Source organism: Solanum lycopersicum, chromosome 10, assembly GCF_036512215.1.
Source record: "Solanum lycopersicum chromosome 10, SLM_r2.1".
Classification (NCBI taxonomy): Eukaryota; Viridiplantae; Streptophyta; class Magnoliopsida; order Solanales; family Solanaceae; genus Solanum; species Solanum lycopersicum.
Window position 1 is genome coordinate 3,879,131 of NC_090809.1, and position 22,629 is coordinate 3,901,759.

Consider the following 22,629-nt stretch of genomic DNA (forward strand, 5'->3'; position numbering starts at 1 on the left):
TAGTAGATATTATACATGATGATATTTAGTAGCATGCCTTCACAGAATAATAATGAATAAAGTAAATTATAATGTCAACTTAGCTAGTAGCAGATGACAATAACACAAATTGACCAAGTGCATAGTTATATTTAGTACTCCTCTTGCTCATATCAATTGTCATTTTTCTCTTTTAAAAATTAAATTATATAAATTTTGACTAAAATGTTAAAGTATAATTTCCATTAAAGTAACATGAGAAACGTTACAACTTATAGTATAAGATGAGTTAATTTAATTTAGTTTTTTATTAATTGTCATGTTTCTCCTTTGAAAATCAAATTACATAAATTTCGACTAAAATTTTAAAGTATCCATTAAAGTAACATAAGAAAAGTTAGAACTTGTAGTATAACATGAGTTAATCTGATTTAATTTAACTCTAAAAATAAATTAAACTGACTTTTGACGAATAAAAATATGATAAGTAATTTGAGATCGAGAGAGTAATATTTTAGTAAATCTTATTATTAATTGGCTGGTATATATGCTCTCCCTAGAATCGTTGTCATCTCACAAATACAATTTTCTAATTTTCTTTTCACAAACATGTCTTCTCGTGAAACAACTATGTTAGTCCTAATGGTTACAATTTCTCTACTTGTACCATCCCTCCTTTGTTTAATATGTATAGCTTGTCGATTGCATCTTGATGCCATCCACCGGCGTCAGCTCCAGGTTCTCGAGGCAACATCAACGTTGCCTCGAGAATCCTCTGTGGTAGTAACTCTACCTACTTCGGGCCTTGATGATTGCATGATTCAGTCGTACAAAAAGGTAATCAGCAAAAGGAAGATTTAGAACGAGTTCTGTAAGTTTATTTTAATTTTTTTTTATTTTTTTAAAAAAATGTATGTGACATAGGAATTAGATGGTAGGAGAGATAAGATTGAGAATGAGGTTATCCTGAATGAGGTAAGAGTGACTTTGTGGTAGACAAAATGAAGAAAGTGAGATTGATTGGGATGGTTTGAAAATAGAACATGTGAAGAAATGTGCAGAACCCAGTAAGGAGGTGCGAGAGGTTTGATATAATAGACACAAAGAGAGGTAGAGGTAGGCAAAACAAACATTGGGAAAAGGTGATTACACAAGACATAACGAAGCTTCAGATCAACGAGGACTTGACCTTAGTAGGAGGTCATGTATTAGTATAGAGGGTTAGTAAGTAGTAAGTGTTACCATGTTTTTCGAGGGTTATTAGTTGCATTCTTGTAGTTCTTGCTTTTGTTATTTATTATCATTTATTTATTGTGTTTTGGTTATTACTGCATTAATTTTTTATTGTACTTATTCCTTTTTTATAACTTTTGCGGTGCTTCTCTTATTAGTTGTTAGATTTTCTTCTTTTTATGCTTGGATTTGCTGCACTTGAGTTGAGCATCTCACAAAAATAACATATCTCTCCGCATCATAGTGGTATGGCCTTTGCACATTCTACCCTCTCCAGAGCCAATAAATTTCCACTCGATATAATGTTGTTGTTGATGACTCCTAATAAAAAAAGGAAATCAATTAAACACTAAAAATGACAATAATACTGAATATTTGTAGTTTAGACTATCAAAAACATAATCTAATTTAAATTTTCCTTAAATGTTTAGTAATGTAACTAAGACTTATTAAACTTATTTTATCATGATGTAATACTTTTAAATTATGATTATTTTCACTATGATTTCACAATATTTTTTTTATATGATGATTTCATAATTATTTTTTATTGAATGTCATGAATACTCATCTCATATTTTGTATTAATTTTTCAAGAAACACCTTAAACAATTGTATAAATTTTGGTTGGACCAAAAAAATATTTGGAGTACAAGTAAAATATATGTTTGTATGCAAATTTTATCGAAAAAATCCAAAAAACTAAAAAAAATTCGAAGTTTATTAGTTTGGTTTGATTTATAAATTTAAAAATTCGACACGATGGTTTATTTTGGTATTTGAAAAATCCGAACCAACCCGAGGTTGAAAAACCCAAAAAAAATTGGAATTTTATTAGTTTAATTTGATTTATAAATTTAAAATTTTTACACAAATGGAATGATTTGATATTTGAAAAACCTGAAACACCCCGATCATATAAACCTCTAATCTAAGATAAGTTTAATACAATTATGATAAATAAATTCTTGAATTATTTTTTGGAAAATGTACTTTACATCCTAATTTTTCAGGACGATGCAAGAGAAATGAAGACATAAATATGGGGAAAACTTTATATTTTGTGATGAAAGAATTTGTAGCGAAACCTGGAGGAGTGGGTAACTTGCCTAGAGGTTTTTTATCTGCTGTTTGATATTTATATTGAATAAAAATTTATGTTGAAAAGTGTCACATAAATTGCAGCCGGTAAAGTAGGTGCGGATATTAATACATTATAAGTTATATGTGAGACTCATTAGTTTTAGTACTTTTCTTTGATGACTGCATTATCATGTTTGCATGTTTCTATTTACTTGTTCATTTTTTTTTTTATTGGGAAAATGCACAAGTATTCCCTTAATATATGTTCGAAATCTCAGGATACACTTATACTATACTAAGGTCCTATTGCCCCCTAACTTCTTTTATAAGTAATTTTCTACCCCTTTTCGGCCTACGTGGTACTAGCTTGAAAAAAAAGTCAACCAACGTTGGACCCACAAGATAGTTCCACGTACGCCGAAAGTGGTAGAAATTATTAATAAAATAAGTTCAGGGGGTAATAGGACATTAGTATAGTATAAGTGTGTCTCTTAGATTTCTCGCATAGGTTGAGGGGGTACTTGTGCATTATCTCTATTTTATTTGTCCCTATTTATTTGCTCATTTTAAAAAATTCAGAAAGGACAAATTTTTTTTTACTATACCCTCATTTAAACTTTTTGAAATTTTTTAAGTGTTAATTCATTCTTTTTGAAACCATAATTAATGAGGGTAAAATTATAACTTCACTATGCTAATTATTATTATCATAATATGTATTGTCATTTCTAAAGTGGACAATTAAATAGGAATGGTTAGACTTAATTAACTTTCATGAACATGAAGGAATATTGGCCCCTCAATTTATTCATAATATTTGAGTTCACAAAATTCTTAATCAATTATGGAAAAAAACTCAACTTCATTACTTAAATTAGTTTCCACTTATACATGTTAAATAAATAGTTAGAAGATTTAAAATGTTAGGCAGAAAATTGAGGGGAAAAAAGAAGCTAAACTTTATCACTTTATCTAAAAGTGTAAGCAATTGCAAAGAAGAATTTTCCTTTATTAGAAACAATGTTGAATATTATGTATACAGAATCTTCAGTACAAAGTAAAAAATATTTAAACATAATGTTAACTTAATTAGTAGATATTATATATGATGTTATTTAATAGCATACCTTCACACAAATTTAGTACTCCTTTGACTCATATTAATTGTTATATTTCTCTTTTAAAAATTAATTGTTATATTCCTCTTTTAAAGATTAAAGTATGTAAATTATTGACAAAAAATTTAAAGCACATATTCCATTAAATAAACATGAGAAAAGTTAAACTTATAGTATACTTTGATTTAATTTAATTTTTTTAAAAAAGTCAAAAACTGACTTTAGACAAATATTAATTTGAGAGTGAGGGAGTAATAATTTAGAAAATCTTGTTATTAATTGGTTTTGGTGGGTATATATGCTCTCTCTAGAATCTCACAAATACATTTTCGAGTTTTCTTTTCACAAACATGTCTTCTCGTGAAACAACTATTTTTCTCGTAATGGTTACAATTTCTCTACTTGTACCATCCCTCCTTTGCTTAATATGTATTGCTCATCGATTGCATCTCGATGCCATTCGCCGGCATCAGCTCGAGGTTCTCGAGGCAACAACAACGTTGCCTCGAGAACCCTCTGTGGTAGTAACTCTACAAAATTGGGGCCTTGATGATAGCACGATTCAATCGTACAAAAAGGTAATCAGAAGGAAGATTTAGAACGAGTTCTGTAAGTTTTTTTTTTTTTTGAAATGTATATGACATAGGAATTAGGTGGTAGGAGCGATAAGATTGAGAATGAGGTTATCCTGGATAAGGTTAGAGTAACATTTGTGGTAGACAAAATGAAGAAAGTGAGATTGATTGAGATGGTTTCGAAATTGGACATGTGAAGAGATGTGCAGAAACCCAATAAGGAGGTGGGGGAGGTTAGATATATTAGATTCAAGGAGAGGTATAGGTAGGCCAAAGAGATATTGAGAAAAAGGTGATCAGACAAAACATAACGAATCTTCAGATTAACGAGGACTTGACCTTAGTAGAAGGAAGTCATGTATTAGTATATAGGGTTAGTAAGTAGCAAGCGTTACCATGTTTTTCGAGGGTTATTAGTTGTATTCTTGTAGTTCTTGCTTTTGATATTTATTAACTTTTGTTTATTGTATTTTGGTTACTACATTAATTTTTTGTTGTACTTATTCCTTTTTTATAACTTTTGCAGTGCTTCTCTTATTAGTTGTTATATTTTCTTCTTTTTTGACACTTGCATTTGTTACGCTTGAGTTGAGCATCTCACAAAAATAGCATATCAACCTCCACAACATAGTGGTAAGGCCTCTGCACACTATATCCTCTTCGGAGCCCGTAAATTTTCACTGAATATGATGTTGTTGTTGTTCTTTATTTTTATTTTTTTGATATGTACATGATATAGGAATTAGGTGGTAGGAGAGATATGATTGAGAATAAGATTATCCTGGATGAGGAAAGAGTAATATTTGTGGTAGACAAAATGGAAAAAGTGAAATTGATTGGGATGGTTTCGGAATTTGACATTTGAAGAGATGAGCACAAACCCAATAAAGAGGTGGGAGAAGTTGGATATATAGACACAGAGAAAGGTAGAGGCAGGCCGAAAAGGCATTGGAAAAGGTATTTAGACTATTCATCACGAATCTTCAGATTAACGAGGACTTGACCTTAGTAGGAGGAGGTCATGTATTTGTATAGAGGGACTTGCATTTGCTACACATGAGTTGAGCATCTCACAAAAATAGCATATCAACCTCCACAACATAGTGGTAAGGCCTCTGCACACTCTATCCTCTTCAGAGCCCGTAAATTTCACTGGATATGATGTTGTTGTTGTTCTTTATTTTTATTTTTTTGAAATGTACATGACGTAGGAATTAGGTGGTAGGAGAGATGAGATTGAGAATGAGATTATCCTGGATGAGGAAAGAGTAATATTTGTGGTAGACAAAATAAAAAAAGTGAGATTGATTGGGATGGTTTCGGAATTGGACATGTGAAGAGATGAGCAGAAACCCAATAAAAAAGTGGGAGAAGTTGGATATATTAGACACAGAGAAAGGTAGAGGCAGGCCGAAAAGGCATTGGAAAAGGTAATTGTTAGACAGAACATAATGAATCTTCAGATTAACGAGGACTTGACCTTAGTAGGAGGAGGTCATGTATTAGTATAGAGGGTTAGTAAGTAGTAAGTGTTATCATGTTTTTCGAGGGTTATTAGTGGCATTCTTGTAGTTCTTGCTTTTATTATTTATTATCGTTTGTTTATTGTATTTTGGTTACTACATTAATTTTTTATTGTACTTATTCCTTTTTTATAATTTTTGCAGTGCTTCTCTTATTAGTTGTTATACTTTCTTCTTTTTTAACACTTGCATTTGCTACACTTGAGTTGAGCATCTCACAAAAATAGCATATCAACCTCCACAACATAGTGGTAAGGCCTCTGCACACTCTATCCTCTTCAGAGCCCGTAAATTTTCACTGAATATGATATCGTTGTAGTTCTTTATTTTTATTTTTTGGAAATATATATGACATAGGAATCAGGTGGCAAGAGCAATAAGATTGAGAATGAGATTATCATGGATGAGGTTAGAGTAACATTTGTGGTAGACAAAATGAAGAAAGTGAGATTGATTGGGATGGTTTCAAAATTGGACATGTGAAGAGATGTGCAGAAACCCAATAAGGAGGTGGGGGAGGTTGGATATATTAGATACAAGGACAGGTATAGTTAGGCCAAAGAAATATTGGGAAAAGGTGATTAGAAAAAACATAACGAATCTTCAAATTAAAGAGGACTTGACCTTAGTAGGAGGAGGTCATGCATTAGTATAGAGGGCTAGTATGTTGTAAGTGTTATCATGTTTTTCGAGGGTTATTAGTTGCATTCTTGTAGTTCTTGCTTTTGTTGTTTATTATCATTTGTTTATTGTGTTTTGGTTACTACATTAATTTTTTGTTGTACTTATTCTTTTTTTATAACTTTTGCAGTGCTTCTCTTATTAGTCGTTATATTTTCTTCTTTTTTAACACTTGCATTTGCTACACTTGAGTTGAGCATCTCACAAAAATAGCATATCAACCTCCACAACGTAGTGATAAGGCCTCTGCACACTCTATCCTCTTCAGAGCCCGTAAATTTTCACTGGATGATGTTGTTGTTGTTCTTTATTTTTATTTTTTTTGAAATGTACAGGACAGAGGAATTAGGTGGTAGGAGAGATAAGATTGAGAATGAGATTATCCTGGAAGAGGAAAGAGTAATATTTGTGGTAGACAAAATGAAAAACGTGAGATTGATTGGGATGGTTTCGGAATTGGACATGTGAAGAGATGAGCACAAACCCAATAAAGAGGTGGGAGAAGTTGGATATATTAGACACAGAGAAAGGTAGAGACAGGCCGAAAAGGCATTGGAAAAGGTAATTATTAGACAGAACATAAAAAAACTTCAGATTAACGAGGACTTGACCTTAGTAGGAGAAGGTCATGTATTAGATAGGGTTAGTAAGTAGTAAGTGTTAGACATGTCTTTCTAGGGTTATTAGTTATATTCTTATAGTTCTTGCTTTTGATATTTATTATCATTTGTTTTTTTTTTTGGTTTCTGCATTAATTTTTTGTTGTACTTATTCCTTTCTTATAAGTTTTGCACTGCTTTCCTTATTAGTTGTTATATTTTTTTCTTTTTTAATACTTGAATTTGTTACATTTGAGTTGAGCATCTTACAAAAATAGTGCATCTACCTCAAGACCTCTGCACACTCTACCCTCTCCAGAGCCCATAAATTTTCACTTGGTATGATGTTGTTGTTGATGACTCCAATCTAGCTATTCTAAGTTGGATTTTCTTTCTTGAGATTCCGTCATATTTTTCTAATAGTATATACATAACGAATAATAAATAAAATTAAAGAATAAACATATGACCATACTTAATGTGAATTCGCTGACTCTAAATTTTGAATTCGCCTTTGTAGATAGTCCTTGGTGAAAGTCTACGACTTCCCGGTCTTAACTCACTAACTTGCCCAATATGCCTAGTTGAGTACATTCCCGGAGACTCAATCAGGATCATACCTGTGTGCCAACACTGCTTCCATGTCCAGTGTATTGATGAATGGTTGAAGATGAAGTCTACCTGCCCCGTTTGCCGGAATTCTCCTCCTGATCATCGCAAAAATGAAAAGCTTGACCAATTTTAGTCGATGCAATAACTGATATTATCGAAGAATGTGGTGTCATGGTTAGATTGCTTCTAAATTCTTAACCAGATGTCTCAGTTAACGCTTTGAAAATGAAAAATATTATTAATTGTTGGTGCCCCTTCTTGTCAACTAAATTTGAGTCGATGTACATGAATTTGCTTTTTTAATATGATTAGGTCTATGAGTTGGTAGACAAAGGGTTGATCAAGGGTTAATACTCTCATTCAAAGATAGTGGGTTCGATTAATTAAAATATTTTTAAAAAAAGCTTTTAAAAATTTATTTACTCCGTTTTAAGAAGAATTATCTATTTTGATTTGACATGGAATTAAAGAAAATAAAAAAAGACTTTTCAATTTAGTGGTCTTACATTAAAGTTATGTCAAATATATTAAAATATTTTTTAACTTTGTTGTCTTAAAAATGTCACCTTAAAAGCTGAAACTAAAGAGTTGTCGAAAAAAGAAAAGAGTTGTTCTTTTGAAACAGATAAAAAAAAGAACGTTGATCATTCTTCTTTAAGTGAAAAAAATAGTAAAAATCAAGTTTTTCCCCATCGTATAACAATGAAAAAGTATTTTATAAAATGTGATTTTCTCATTGAATCAACTCATTGAGAAAATGTATGATAGAAAATAGATTCTCACTAAAAGTATTATTTTTTTTCCTCTCCGAGTCAATCAAACTATCTAAATAAATGAAATTTCAATGGAAATAATGATTTTTTAAAGTAGTGAAATTGTTTTTTAAAAAGGGTCTGCGAGTTTACTAAGCATATTACTCCCTCCGATTCATTTTACTTCTCATATTTTTTTACACATTTTTAAAGAAAACATTAAATAAAAAAGTAATTGATTAATATCCTTATTTATCTTATCTCAATTTGATACTACTTTCGTTTTCATCATATTAATTAATCATTTTTCACATAGTAAATTTCTAAAAATAATAATGATTTTAAGGTCAAATTAAAATATAATTAATTAATATGATTTTAACAATGATTTTAAATCAGTTATTTTTAGTAAACACAATAACTAAAATGTTTGGGAGGGAATTGGTGATTGAAATAATTAAGAAAGTATAGTTAGTCATGTTTTACATCATTGCAAGACTTGAGTTTGTTAAGATATATTGATTGCAATACATCTATAAATTAATATTCACTTAAGCATGATTTGAGAACTCCTCTAGGAAAAATTGTTCTATAATGGTGTTTGTATATGATTGTGGTGAATTAATATTCACTTGAGCATTATTTGAGGACTCCACTAAAGAAATTACTATTCTTAATTCATTTTCCCCTAATCCCTTAGTACTTACTACCTACTAGATAAAGTCCAGAATATTATTATCATTAAATTACTCACTTCTCATAGTTACTACAACAAACATAGCATTATTTATAGCGGCAATTAACGTTTTTTATATATATTTCTAAAGTCTTTAGCGATATTGATTTTAATGAGACTTAACTATTATTGGTAAAAACTCTAACACTTTTTACTCATATCAATATTTAATGCCGCTAAAAATTATTTTTGTTATAATGAATATACAACAAAACAAAATATCACTTTTCAAATTTTTCCATTTGAGGTAATTTAACCAGATACGCCTAAGAGGTTATACATAACATTATAAAAAATCATTGGATATTTGGTCCCACTTAAAAAAATTATTTAAAAAATCCACTTATTAGTTGACAAAAACATACCTGTCAACCAAAAAGAAATATTTTTTGGGGAAAACTAGATGGTTAAGTAAACTTATATTACTTAATTATTTATTATAATTGTAGTTTATTATAAATTTCACTCGCAACTAACATTATACATTAATTATATGGGTAGACTTCGAGTTTGTATAATTAATCACGTTTATATATGTATAATTCGTCAGAATATACAAATACATATGTAATAATATAAAATTATTTAACCGATATACGATACAATTCAATTCTCTCCCACTCTATGTTGCCTCTCTTACTCGCCTCTCTCCTCCCTCTTTCAATTTCACTCGCCACTTGCTTCCCTCTCCCAATCTCGTTTGTCATATATACAAATACATATGTGTAATATACAATTATCTTACTGATATGCATATACAATTCATCTCTCTCCCACTTTCTGCCCTCTCTAGCTCATCTCTCTCCCAATCTCTCTCACCTCTCTCCTTCCTCTCCCAATCTCGCTTGCCATGCATATATATAAATTTTTGAGTTTTAAAAGGTGTGAATGAAAAATGAAGAGTTACGACGTTTATGAAAGGTTGCAACTTTTATGAAAAGTTGTGACTTTTATGGAAAGTTGTGACTTTTATGAAAGGTGACGACCTTTCCGAAAGATTGTGACTTTTTCAAAGGTTTGTGACCTTTCCGGTAAGGAACAATAAGAACATTTTCGCACTACCCTTTGTTTTCTATAAATTGAGGGATTTCCTCTCATAAGAGATTTTTCTGGACTTCTTCTTCACTACTAAATCTAGTATTCTACATGTACTTTACTGCCATTTAGTGGCTCGCTGACACCAGCATTTTGGGTATAAATACATTAGTGATTGAGATTGTTCTATCCTGGGAGGACATATTCCAAATCAAACCTCGAATACTAGAGGGGAATAATTTCCTTAAGGGGACATTGTGCATTCAGTGAGCTTGATTTTCTTTCTATTTTTCCAGATTCTGGTATGTGTTACAGATTTTAGATTTGTAAATTAATATCTATTCTTCTGTTCTTCACTGGTTCATTAAAATTTTGGTAAGTTCGTGTTTCTGCAAAGTTTGTTGGAATCAGTAAGATTCTTTAAATACAGATTGACAGAAATTCTTCTTTAAGAAAAATATTTCGTATATTTTCTCTAATCTATTTCTAATCTAATTTCTCTACTACTTTTAATTTTCTAGTTGTGAAAATATTCTTAAACTTTGTTGTGTATTATCAAGTTCTTCATAGTTTTATCTAAGTATCTTAATAATACAAAATGAACAACAATCTTAAGGAAATTATTATACTGTTAGTATTTCTTGTATTCTACCAATTGAGAAAATTTGATCATGGAAATAGAAGACAAATGCATTACTTCTCCATAATTTGTTGTTTTGTTTAGCAAGGTCGAAGTGAGAATGTACCAAAAAAATTGGTGATATCCCGATTAAATATTACACCCGGTAACCTTCTTATTGTTTATCTAAGAAGGAAACTAGATTCTACAGGTTAACAATTTTGATATTTATCATGTGTGTATTCAGAAAAAGTTCTGCAAATCGTATATTTTTTAAATGAATTTTTTTTTGGCAAATAGTTGTTGTCTTTAAAATTTACTAGTTTGCAAAATGAGATATGCATATTTTTGTTTGATAAATTGTATGTTAAAATTTTATAGTTGGAAGACTATTTGAAAAGAAAAATATTTTTATGTGATGATCTAAGAATATGTTTTATTCTGTTTGGAGAAGGAAAATAAAGACTTTTGTAGTTTTGTACTCCATGTGAAATGTTAGTGTGTTTGATTTTTGTAGACTACAAACTTTTGTGATTTTCTACTCTGGATAAATTGGACCATGCAATTGATTTGAAGAATATGAAAACTTCACATAATAAGTCAGTGTTGTACTTTTGATTTTCTATAAACTTCAATGTTATATAGAAATAAATTGTACAATATTTTTTTCCTTATTGTTAGTATTTAGAATACTAAGTAGTATGTCAATTTGGAAAAATATCAGTGACTTAGAGTTTGTGATTTTATGCCTCTATGGAATGAACTTTGAGATTGTGTAAACATTGTCAAAGAGAATTGAAGGAGTATAATTCTTTTGTAGAATAATATTTTCAAAATAGGTTTCTTATCGTCATTTACATTTTGAAAGTCTAGGAAAGTATGTGTAAAAACTATTTTCAAATACTTAAAAAATATTTCTGAAATCACATTTAAAATGTGGGGTTCTTTGCTTATGATTTGATGTGTCTAATTTAACTTTGGAGCAAAAGATATGAAATTCAATAATACTTTTGTATTATGTTAGACCCACAAGTATATTTGGTATTGTGGTTGTTGAGTTTCTCTATTACTAGTATATAGTGTGACTAGTATGAAACAACCAAATTATATATTTACTTGTTCAAAATAATTGTGTTCTTTTATGAAAAAAGTGTCACTTAAAGTGATGTGATTTTCGTGAAAAGCTATGTCTATTAAATATAACTATTTGTATAGACATGAATATTGATAAAAAGTTTTTCATATTTTGTAAAAGAAACATTTGAGTTATACCGTCTTTATTGGACCGATGAAATTTTGTCCATTGGTAGTGTTATAACAATCAAATTAAAAATTATGGAAAGATCCTTTTGAAAAAGACATTTGACAAGGTGATGATTTTAAACAATGTTTGTATCACACAAAATTGTAAGAAATAGGAACAAAATATTAGTTGAAAAAAAATCTACCTCGCGAAAAGCTTTCCGAACTCAATATTTTATTTGTTCTGACTTGCTTTAGTCAAAGTTTTTTATATGAACACTGGGGCATGTTATTTACAAAACCTTGTAAGGAAAACTGATCAACTTAAAAGTTTTGTCTAACTTTGAATGCAATAAATAAAAATGTCATGTTTGTGTGGAATCTAAGTTGAGCATTCTTAGAAACATGTTGAAAGGAATTCTAATCCCTTAATGACATTTGTTATATGAAGTCAATATCATCTCGAGAAAAAAAGTATCTCCTAACTTTTATTGACAATTGCATTTAAAATGACTATGTCTATTTGCTGAACGATAAGGATAAAGCAATAGAAATGTCTAGACAATATACTATCAAAGTTGAAAATCAGTTGGAAAAAAAGATAAAAAGTGATAATAATGGAGACTATGAATCTCCTTGTGCAGAAATATGTTTGGAAAGTGGATTCATCCATCAAACTACTGTTGTATTCACCTCAATATAAAAAAAATCAAACGTTGAAAGAAATAATGAATGCATTATTTATAAGTTCGGATTTACCACAAAACTTGTGTGGAGAAACTATCCTTGATGCAAAGAGGAACAACAAAAAGTTGTCTTTTCAGAATGAAAGCAATTTTGTTTGTTCAGGACACAATCTATTCCATATGAGAAATGGAAAGGAAGAATTCAACTTTAAATATTTCAAAGCGTGGGGGTGTCTATCCAAAGTCCAAGTTCCTATTCCTAAAAGGATTTAAATAGGACATAAGACCGTGGACTATAAAATTAGACTTTATTAGTTGAGTGAAAGGTCTAAACGACCTTGGAATAAACAAAAGGAGAATGTATTTAATAAAGAGATTCAAAGACGTAGTAAATGTCAAGGGACATATACTTCTTTCGAATATGATTTTGTAATATTTCTTGTGTCTTATGTAGACTTATCCTTTTGGGAAGATGGTGTCAATAGTGAGATTGATTCAATCTTGAGCAATCCTATTGGAAGTTGGTTGATCTTCTTCCACGAAATAAATTTTTGGGTTCAAAATGAATCCTCAAAAGGAAAATGAAAGTAAATGGAACTATTGACAAATATAGAGCAAGACTTTGTGTTAAAGGCTTTTGACAAAAATAAGATTTTGATCTTGTTGATATATATATACTCATCAGTAACTAGAATTACATAGATTCGGATGCTAATATTATTAGTTATGATATATGACCTCCAAATTCATCAAATGAATGTGAAAACATTTCTCTTAAACGGAGAACTGAAGGAAGAAACATATATGGAACAACCTGAAGGTTTTATGGTTCCTAGTAAATAAAATAAAGTATGCGAACATATTAAGTCACACTATTAACTAAAACAAGCACTCAAATAATGACTTAAAAATTTTGATCAAACCATGATTGGCTACTGAATTTAAGAATGATGGAAGTGATAAATGTATGCACATCAAAATCAAAAAGTCATTGTTTGTTTGTATATTGGTGATATGTTGATTATCAATAGAGACACTAATACATAAATGCTACTAAACATATGCTAGAAATCAAGGTTGGAATGAAAATCTTGGAGTTGGTGATGCGATCTTAGGTATAACAATCTTAGAACTCCATAATGTTTAGCATTTTCACAGTCTCATTCCATTGGAAAGGTACTTGACTAGTTCAAATAGTTGAATGTTTATATTGTCAAGTCTTCAATAAATGTGAGCTTTGCATTTCAAAAGAGTGAAAGCGAAAGTGACTCACAATTGGAGTGTGCTAGAGTATTTAAAAGTATGATGCATATCATGAAGTGTGCGCGATCAGATATAACATTTTCTATTAATAAACTGAGTTGGTTTACAAATGATCCCAATCAAACTCATTAAATGACAATAAGTAGTGTTTTGGAGTATTTAAAAAATATTTAAAACTATGACTTGCATTATGACATCCAGTAATATTTGAAGGATATAATGATGCAAATTTGATCACCGGACAAATGAAGTAAAATCCACGAGTGGATATATATTTACTCTTGGTAGAGGAGCAGTCTCTTGAAAATATTTCAAAGAGACACGTATCGCTAACTCTACAATGATATTTGAGCTAGGTGCTCAAGATAAGGTCAGTGAATAAGTTGAAAGACTCGGGAATTTCTTCATAAATATTCTTTTTTGGCCCAAACCATTGGCATTAGTATGCACACACTTTGATAGTCAAGATGCAATAGGTAAGGCATGAAGCATTATGTATAACAGAAAGTCTCGTCATATAGGACATAGACATGATACCATTAAAAAATTACTCTTTAGTGGAATCATCAGAATTGACTATGCAAAGTCGAAGGATAATGTGTCAAATCCACTTACAAAAAGGCCTAAGTAGAGAGAATGTTTAAAGATCATCTAAGGGAATGAATTTACAGCTTAGGACAAGTCACGATGGCGATAACTCTATCTAGCAGACTGGAGATCCCAAGAGTTAGATTCAAGGAGAACACAAAGTTGTGAATGACGGTTCAGCATTGTCAACAAACGCAATCCATTATCATGATGAAGACAATGCTCAGGAATAAGAATACAACATTAAGGTTTGTTAATGAGTTAATAAAAGCTTAATGGTTTTAATTTGCTAAGTTTGGCAGAGGTTACCAAATAGTGTATCTACGCGATAACATGGTTAGAAATCACCTATGTGAATGTGAAGTGTAAGGCAATTAAAAAAAGATGACTGTTAAAAGTTCATCTCTCTATACACTCATAAAACCAAGAGGTGTTCATGGCTGAAACGAACACAATCGTAAGAACCATAAATGATAAAAGGTTAATTGTGTGACATATGGTTGTCTAGGTATACATCAAAGCTCGGACCGAGTATATCCGGCATATTTCACTACGGAAAGTCCAAGGAAAACATACTTATCTATATGCAATTAATTATTGCTTGTAAAGTAGGCATACTTGTCCGTTTCTTTGTCTTGGAGTCATCCCCCATTCATGCAGGGGATTGTTGGGTTTCAAAAGGTGTGAATGGAAAATGAAGAGTTACTACTTTTATGAAAAGTTGCGACTTTTATGAAAGGTTGCAACTTTTATGAAAAGTTGTGACTTTTATGAAACGTGACGACCTTTCCAAAAGATTGTTACTTTTCCAAAGGTTTGTGACCTTTTCGATAAGGCATAATAAGAACCTTTTCACACCACCCTTTGTTTTCTATAAATTGAGGGATTTCCTCTCATTTTTAAAAAGAGATTTTTCTGGACTTCTTCTTCTACCACTAAATCTAGTGTTCTACGTGTATTTTACTTTCGTTGAGTGGTTCGCTGACACCAACGTTTTGGGTATCAATACACTGGTGATTAAGATCATTCTATTTTGGAAGGATATATTCCAAATCAAACCTCGGATACTAGAGGGAAATAATTTCCTTAAGGGGACACTATGCATTCACTGAGCTTGATCTTCTTTCTATTTTTTCAGATTCTGGTGTGAATTAATTTCTATTATTCTGTTCTTCATTGGTTCATTAAAACTATGGTAACTTCGTGTGTCTGCAAAGTTTGTTGGAATCAGTAAGATTCTTTCAACACAGATTGACAAAAATTCTTCTTTAAGAAAAATATTTCGTATATTTTTTCTAATCTATTTCTAATCTAATTTCTCTACTACTTTTAATTTTCTACTTGTGAAAATGTTCTTAAACTTTGTTATGTATTATCAAATTCTTCATGGTTCTAAGTATCTTAGGAATACAAAAAGAACAACACAAATATATATGTATAACATACAATTATCAAACCGATATACATTTACAATTCACCTCTCTCTCACTCTTTTGCCTTCTCTCGCTTGCCTCTCTCCTCTCTCTCCAAATCTCGTCTGTCATTCTCCTTCCTATAACATGTAGCTACGAATTGTAATGATCAAATTATAGTTATGGAGAATAAGTAGAATATTTTTAAGTGAATATATTTTTATCCTTATTAATTATTGTGAAAACTAACTAAACACTAATTATAATAACTAATTACAATACTAATTTAAAGGGTAAAATTAGAAGAATATTTTTACAATAGTCTTGAACATTGAAACTTAGTTAATTTGAAAAATGAAAAAGGGTTCAAAGCTTGAGTTAATATGAAATGGAGGGAGTAATTTTAAGGAAAAAAATTCTTCGTCCAAAATAACCTAAATTTTAATTTTCTTTTGTTAAAGTTATACTTACTGATCCCTCGACTATAAAAAACACGTCTCATTTTACCTGTACATTAAAGAAAATTAAAATAGAAAAGAAAATCTGAAACCAGTAACGAAACTACTGAATTGGAAATAACCGGAACCGGCATCTACAATCAAAAACCATAGTGGAACCGGTACAGACCGTTATTGATAGTTTCGGATACGTAGAGTTTACCCGTCTTGGTCCGTTAGCGAATCGGTATTGGATCGGATCGAATTTCGGTAAAAACAACTTTTAAAAAAAAAAATGAAAATCAATTAATTTTTTACATTTTTTATTATTTTAAAGTAAAAAATATATACTTTCAAACATTTAAAATCATTATTTATACTTTTCACACTTTTAAACTTTACAGTCTGAAAGTTTGTAAAACTTTAAAGGCAAAATAGTTTGATACACCTTTATACTTGTATCGAATTGTAAAGTGAACCCTTTTACTTATGAATTTGTCAAGTCAACCTTTAAACTCAATGAAACACAATATTTTAAACATCTCTGACCATTGACCAAACTTATGTAACACTAAAATTGCTTAGCTGGAAAAACGTGTGAGGCACACACGAGTCAAAAGCATGAAATTAATGTTTTTTATTAAAATACACATATAATCAGAAAAAAAAAATCTTTTCCTACAGAGAAAAAACTATGTCATCTTTTTCACCATTAATTCTTTTTGTAATTTAACTCTGTTTCTAAAAGAAATTACTCATCCTTCAAACATCCCACAACAAATATACATATTGGAAAGAAGAAGAACTTTTTTGTTTCAATGATTCTTTGAGCTGATTTATTTGTCTTCAAATTTAAAATGGGTTACATAATTTGAGCTTTTAAAATGGGTTACATATTGAAATTTTCTCTCTAAATTGAAAGCACAAATAACAAAATTATACGAGTTGAATTGAGGAATTTGATAACTCAACTCCAAATCAAGACTATTGAGGCAAATAACTCATTCTTGGACTCTTTTTGTTGAGATCAGGAAGAAAATTACACCGTCACTGATAATATCTCCATTGTTGCTTCACTCCAGCTTTTTGGTCTTTGGGGATTTATGTATTCTCAATAATTTTCTAAAGATTCTTGAATTTCAAAGTGTTTTGTAAAACAAAATTCATATTTTTAAATTTGTCAAATGAGAACACCCAATTCTCAAGATATAACTATGGCAGCATGTGTATCTTTTGAGAAGAAAAATTTGCTTTTAAAAAAAGTATTTATTTATTAATATTTAATTTTTGAGTTGTCATTAAAAAATAATGTGGATTTCACGTGTATTTGGTTGTATCACACGCACCCTCTTCAAATGAAAAAAAGGTTTAAAATATTGTGTTTCGTTAAGTTTGAGTGTTCACTTGACAAAGTCATATAAGTGAAAGGGTTCACTTCACAATCTGATATAAGTATGAGGGTTAATCGGACCATTTTGCCAACTTTCAAAATATAAATATATAATTTAACTATTAATTGAATTTAAATTATAATTTTTTATATTTCTAAAACTTTAAAAGTTTGAAAATTTAAAATTCAAATGTTTAAAGGTTATAAAAGTTTAAATTTTAAACTTTAAAAACTATAAAAGTTTAAATTTCACAATAACAAAAATTAAATTTAAGACAATAATTAAAAAAAATTAAGGCGAATAGCTTAGACTTTTATTAATATTAAATTGATCTAATCTACACAGCCACCTTCTAGGAAGGATTCTGTTTTAATTGGACCTCGAATTATCATACTCATATTACTAGACAATTACATTTTTAAATTTAATAGTTCGTGTTACTATAGAGATCTTTTCTTAAATTATTTAACATTTCTCTAGTAACATGATCAGAAATTTTTTGAATAGATAAATCTTCTATTGCTTCAATGTCGTCGTCATTATAATCTTGCATTATTTCATCGTCATTCTCAAATTTGGTCGGTAGTGATTCACGACCCAATTTATTCTCTTGAAATTAATCCAATCTCTAAAAGATATTGATATCTCCAAGCTATCTACTATTAATGAAAGTCTATATTCTCCATTTTTAAACCTTGCTGCAAAAAACAGCCTTCCAAAGCTAGTGAAAATACTTGAATAGCTAACCCATCTCGAGCCACCGGTTGAAGTTCTGAAAATTCTTTTTTTTTTTATTTCTCCACTATTCTAGAACATCTTTAATAGGTTCTGTATTTTGATTAACATATACATCAAAATCATTTCTATTATTGTGGAAAAGTTCAAGATAAGAATCTAAATAACTATCAATATCATCTTCATTAAGTCTATTCCTAGAACTTTGAGGTTCTTGTTTACTTGATACATTTCTATTAGAATTATATAAGTCATACAATTTTCTAGCTTCAATTTTTATGCCATCTTTAATTTCTTGACAACTAATATTCCATCATTTTCACTATCAATATCCAAGTTAAAATATATTTTATCAACTGTCCTACATGCACCTACATCTTTGTAATGAGAATTTAACAAACAGGCGCTTAAATAAATTTGGGGAATAGAAACAAAATATTTTTTAAATTTTTCAATCTTTTTGTTAATAGATCGTACAAATCTTGATATATTTTTAAATTTATAAAATTAGAAGATATCAAACAAATATTAGGTAAAACAGAGCAAATGTTTGGATAATAAAGTGCAGATATTCTTTTTGTAATTAAATAAAAACTTTTAAGAAATCTATGAGTTCTCGTATGTCATTTCAATCACTATCATCAAATGTATATGACATATCTGAATTATGAGCATTCTAAACCATTGGAAGTTTTCTATATTCATAAGCGACTACAAGCATTTCATATAAAGAATTTTATCTATTAGACACTATTTTTGAAATTTTTCTAGGTGTAAGATTATATTCAAAATAATGATTTTGAAAATCTCTACATCTAAACTTAAGTTGACATTTAAATATAAAATAACATGCATTTTCAAACTTTCGTGCGATCATTATCATACATTTGTATATCACCTCTAACAATCAAATTATATATGTGTGCAGCACACCTAATATGAAAATCATCATCATAAACACGGCAAGAAAAGGTCTTAGCAGTTCAACAACAACTTATTATTTGAAACATTATTAAGGTGATAGTACTTGATCATAAATTTCCATAGTTTTCTAAAATATCTAAAATTATTTGAGCTATTTAACAACCGGTTTTTTTCATTTGACAATATTTATAACCAAAAAATTTGCATACTCCAATTTTTATCAATCCAATTTGCAGTAACAGTCAAATAATCATTACCGTTTATATTACGGCTCATATCAGAAGTAATAGCTATTTTACAATCATTTATAATAAAGTAAACAACAAAGATATCGAAAATGTTGAGCTTGATAATCAAATACAATCTTTTTAATTGTAGTTCTAGCAAAACCTTTAAAATGTGAATTATACACAATTTGAATATAATGTATAAATTTGAGAAATCAGCAAAACTAAATGGCAAACCCATCACAACAATCATTTTAGATAATTCTTCAAGATCTTTTTCTCTATTATATGACCGTGGAAGGGTGTACCATATTAGAGTCGCCTACTTCTACAGTTTCAGGAAGGGTATATCATTCTTTTTAGCTTCGGCTACCGCTTTAGCATGCAACAATTCATTTTTGTAACATGACATAAAATGATTACTCAAATGTTCCATCCCACCTTGTTTTCCTACAGTTTTATGATTCAATCTAAGTTTACATGTATTACAAATAGCTTGTGTTTTATGTTCATTTTGTGTCATAGATTGTCACACAACTAATTTTTAATTAGCACATTTGACCTTAGGCCTAGAATGTACGGGGGACGGGAAATGAAAGGAGTGGAATTACGAGTACTAGTAGTCGTAGGTGGCACAATTTCATCATCATCATTAGGCGTATCAATATAACCATCAACATTATCATGTTCATCATCTAAAGGCAATTCCTCATTAAAATTACCAAACCTTCTTTGTAAATGTTCATGATAATGATCTAGTCCAGAACTACTATCAATATCAAAAACAGTATCATTAACATGTGTATAATCATCCATATTCATTCTTACAATAGATTTTTTAGTTTCAGATTTAGAAGAATTATCGGTCTTTTTATTAGTGGTGGAACTAAAGTTCATCATATTATTAACCTTTTCAACTATGCTTCTTTTTTTTTTACCTTTTTCAACAATTTTTTTTTATCAAAATTCATATTCAAATACTAAAAGTGAATAAATTATATATAATACAAAAAATATAATGCAAACAAATAATTAATCACAAAATAAATAAATAATTATTGTAAAAAAAAGAGACGAAAGTTGAAACGAATTTACTGAACGTCTACTTAAAAAATAAACGTGTGTGACCAAAAGCCAAAAATGAAAAGTTGAAAGTTGAATTTTGAAACCCCAAATTCAATTTCCAAAAACCAAATACGTAATTTCAATAAGAAGAAGAGATTAGAGAGTAGAGAGTTGAGAGAGTAAAAAATATTTTTTTGTGAGTGAAGAATGAAAATTTTGAGGTATTTATAGGTAATAAAAAGGTGAAAATGTAGTTTTTAAAAGTTTGGGTTACTAAAAAAAGTTGGGGGGTAGAGGGTGTGAGGTGGAGTAAATTGGGTGAAAAAGTTATTGGTGGGCCCCGCTATCCGTTGCCCAACGGTTAATTCTTTAATTTATTTTTATTTTTTACAAAAATGGACCGAATTGGAGCAGGGCCTGGGATTTATTGGACCGGAATTAAGCAGTAAAGTCCGGTTTCCGTTCTGTTACCTGTCCCACACCCCGTACCTATTGATCCTTACCGGAACTAGTCAGAACCGGACAGGTAACGAAACGGGACTGAAACGTTTCGGTTTCGCTGCCACCCATAGTTGTAAGCGGGTTAGGGATTGGGACGAATTGATCCTTCAACCATGAAATGAACAACATTATCCTCTTAAAAAGCGTACGCACATTATGTCTCATGAACACTGCATCATTACCTACAGAAATTCATTCATGAATTACACATACTTCACTAAATATTTACAAAACAAAAACATAATATTAAAGATACAACATTCATTAGGTTCATTTGACAAAAAATATTACATGATCATTTTCTTCATAAACAAAACAATAAAGAAGTGAAAAATTAGTCATAAAAAATAAAACTAAAAGAGGTAAAAAATTCATAGTTATAATCGAGTAATGAACCTAAGATAATAAGAAAATTTAGTGAGTAATGACGCTTAATGTAAAAGATATGTAAAGAAGTTAGATTTGATTTTATAGTGATTATTAAAAATATTTAGTGATGAAATTTTAATCACTAAAACACTACTTAAAATATATATAATAAATATTTTTAAAAATCATAGTCCACAGACTGACCTCTGAGGCTTGCTGGTTAGGTCTACGAGGCTAGAGGATCAAATAAGGTTGGCTAAAAAGTCTCGTTCCTAAATGGGTTGAAAAAATTAAACACAACCTCGTTTAATTCAAGGGTTGGGTTAGGTCGACCTAGCAGGTCAAACCCATTTTGACAGCTCTAGTTCTAATTAATAATCTAAAAAATGAGAGTCTAGTGTCAAAAATTTTCTTCAACAAATGTCAGTCGCTCCTACTAATATCTAATAATAACAAATTCGTTTGTTAATTAATTAACTGATTTGTATATTGAATTATATCTCATCAATTTGTATAAATTGATTTTTTTTCATCCATTAGGATTATCACATTTTCTAAATATTTTTTTGTCATTACTGGTGACTATGATAATGCAACACTAGATTAAGGAGGTAAACAATTTACAACTAATAATTTTCACTAATTTTTATATAATATATATATATATATATTGTCACGACCCAAATCGAGTCGTGAGTGGCACCCACCTTAACCTCCTAGGTGGGCGAACCAAGGAATTCAAATCTCAATATATATCAATAATTCAACTATGGAACAAAAATAATGCGGAAGCTTCAAAACTTATAAATGTTTCATTTCCCAAAACCTAAAAGTCATCACATCAAGGACATCTAATCTCCAAATACTTAGTCTAAGAATATTGAAAATACCGAAATAAGTAAATCAGATGGTCCATGTCCGAAATTTAAGAACATCATGACATAAATGAGAATATCCAGCACGAGCTAGAAATAATAGCTCACCCTGAACTCTGATGTGATTGAGACTGGCTAGAGCTGAGGGCGAGTCGAAGTTGATAGTACACTTGTTCCACTCCACAAAAGAAAATGAAGAAAATGCAAGTAGGTGTCAGTACAAGAAACACAAACTGAGTAGGTATCATCGGTCAATCAAAATAGAAATCAATATATGTTGAATAATAATATAAAATCAACTACAATACTTGGCAGGTGGCAAGCAACAAACAACATGAACCAGTGACAACAACGCCATAGTAGGTCCAC

At 29.9% G+C, this 22,629-nt stretch overlaps 1 long non-coding RNA gene across 1 annotated transcript; it reads left to right on the top strand.

Moving 5' to 3' along the window:
* Positions 1 to 444: 444 nt before the first annotated feature.
* On the top strand, positions 445 to 7,645 carry LOC104649452 (uncharacterized). The gene is made up of 2 exons (XR_011212106.1): positions 445 to 816; positions 7,312 to 7,645. It is a non-coding gene; the product is annotated as an uncharacterized lncRNA (long non-coding RNA).
* The last annotated feature ends 14,984 nt before the right edge of the window (positions 7,646 to 22,629 follow it).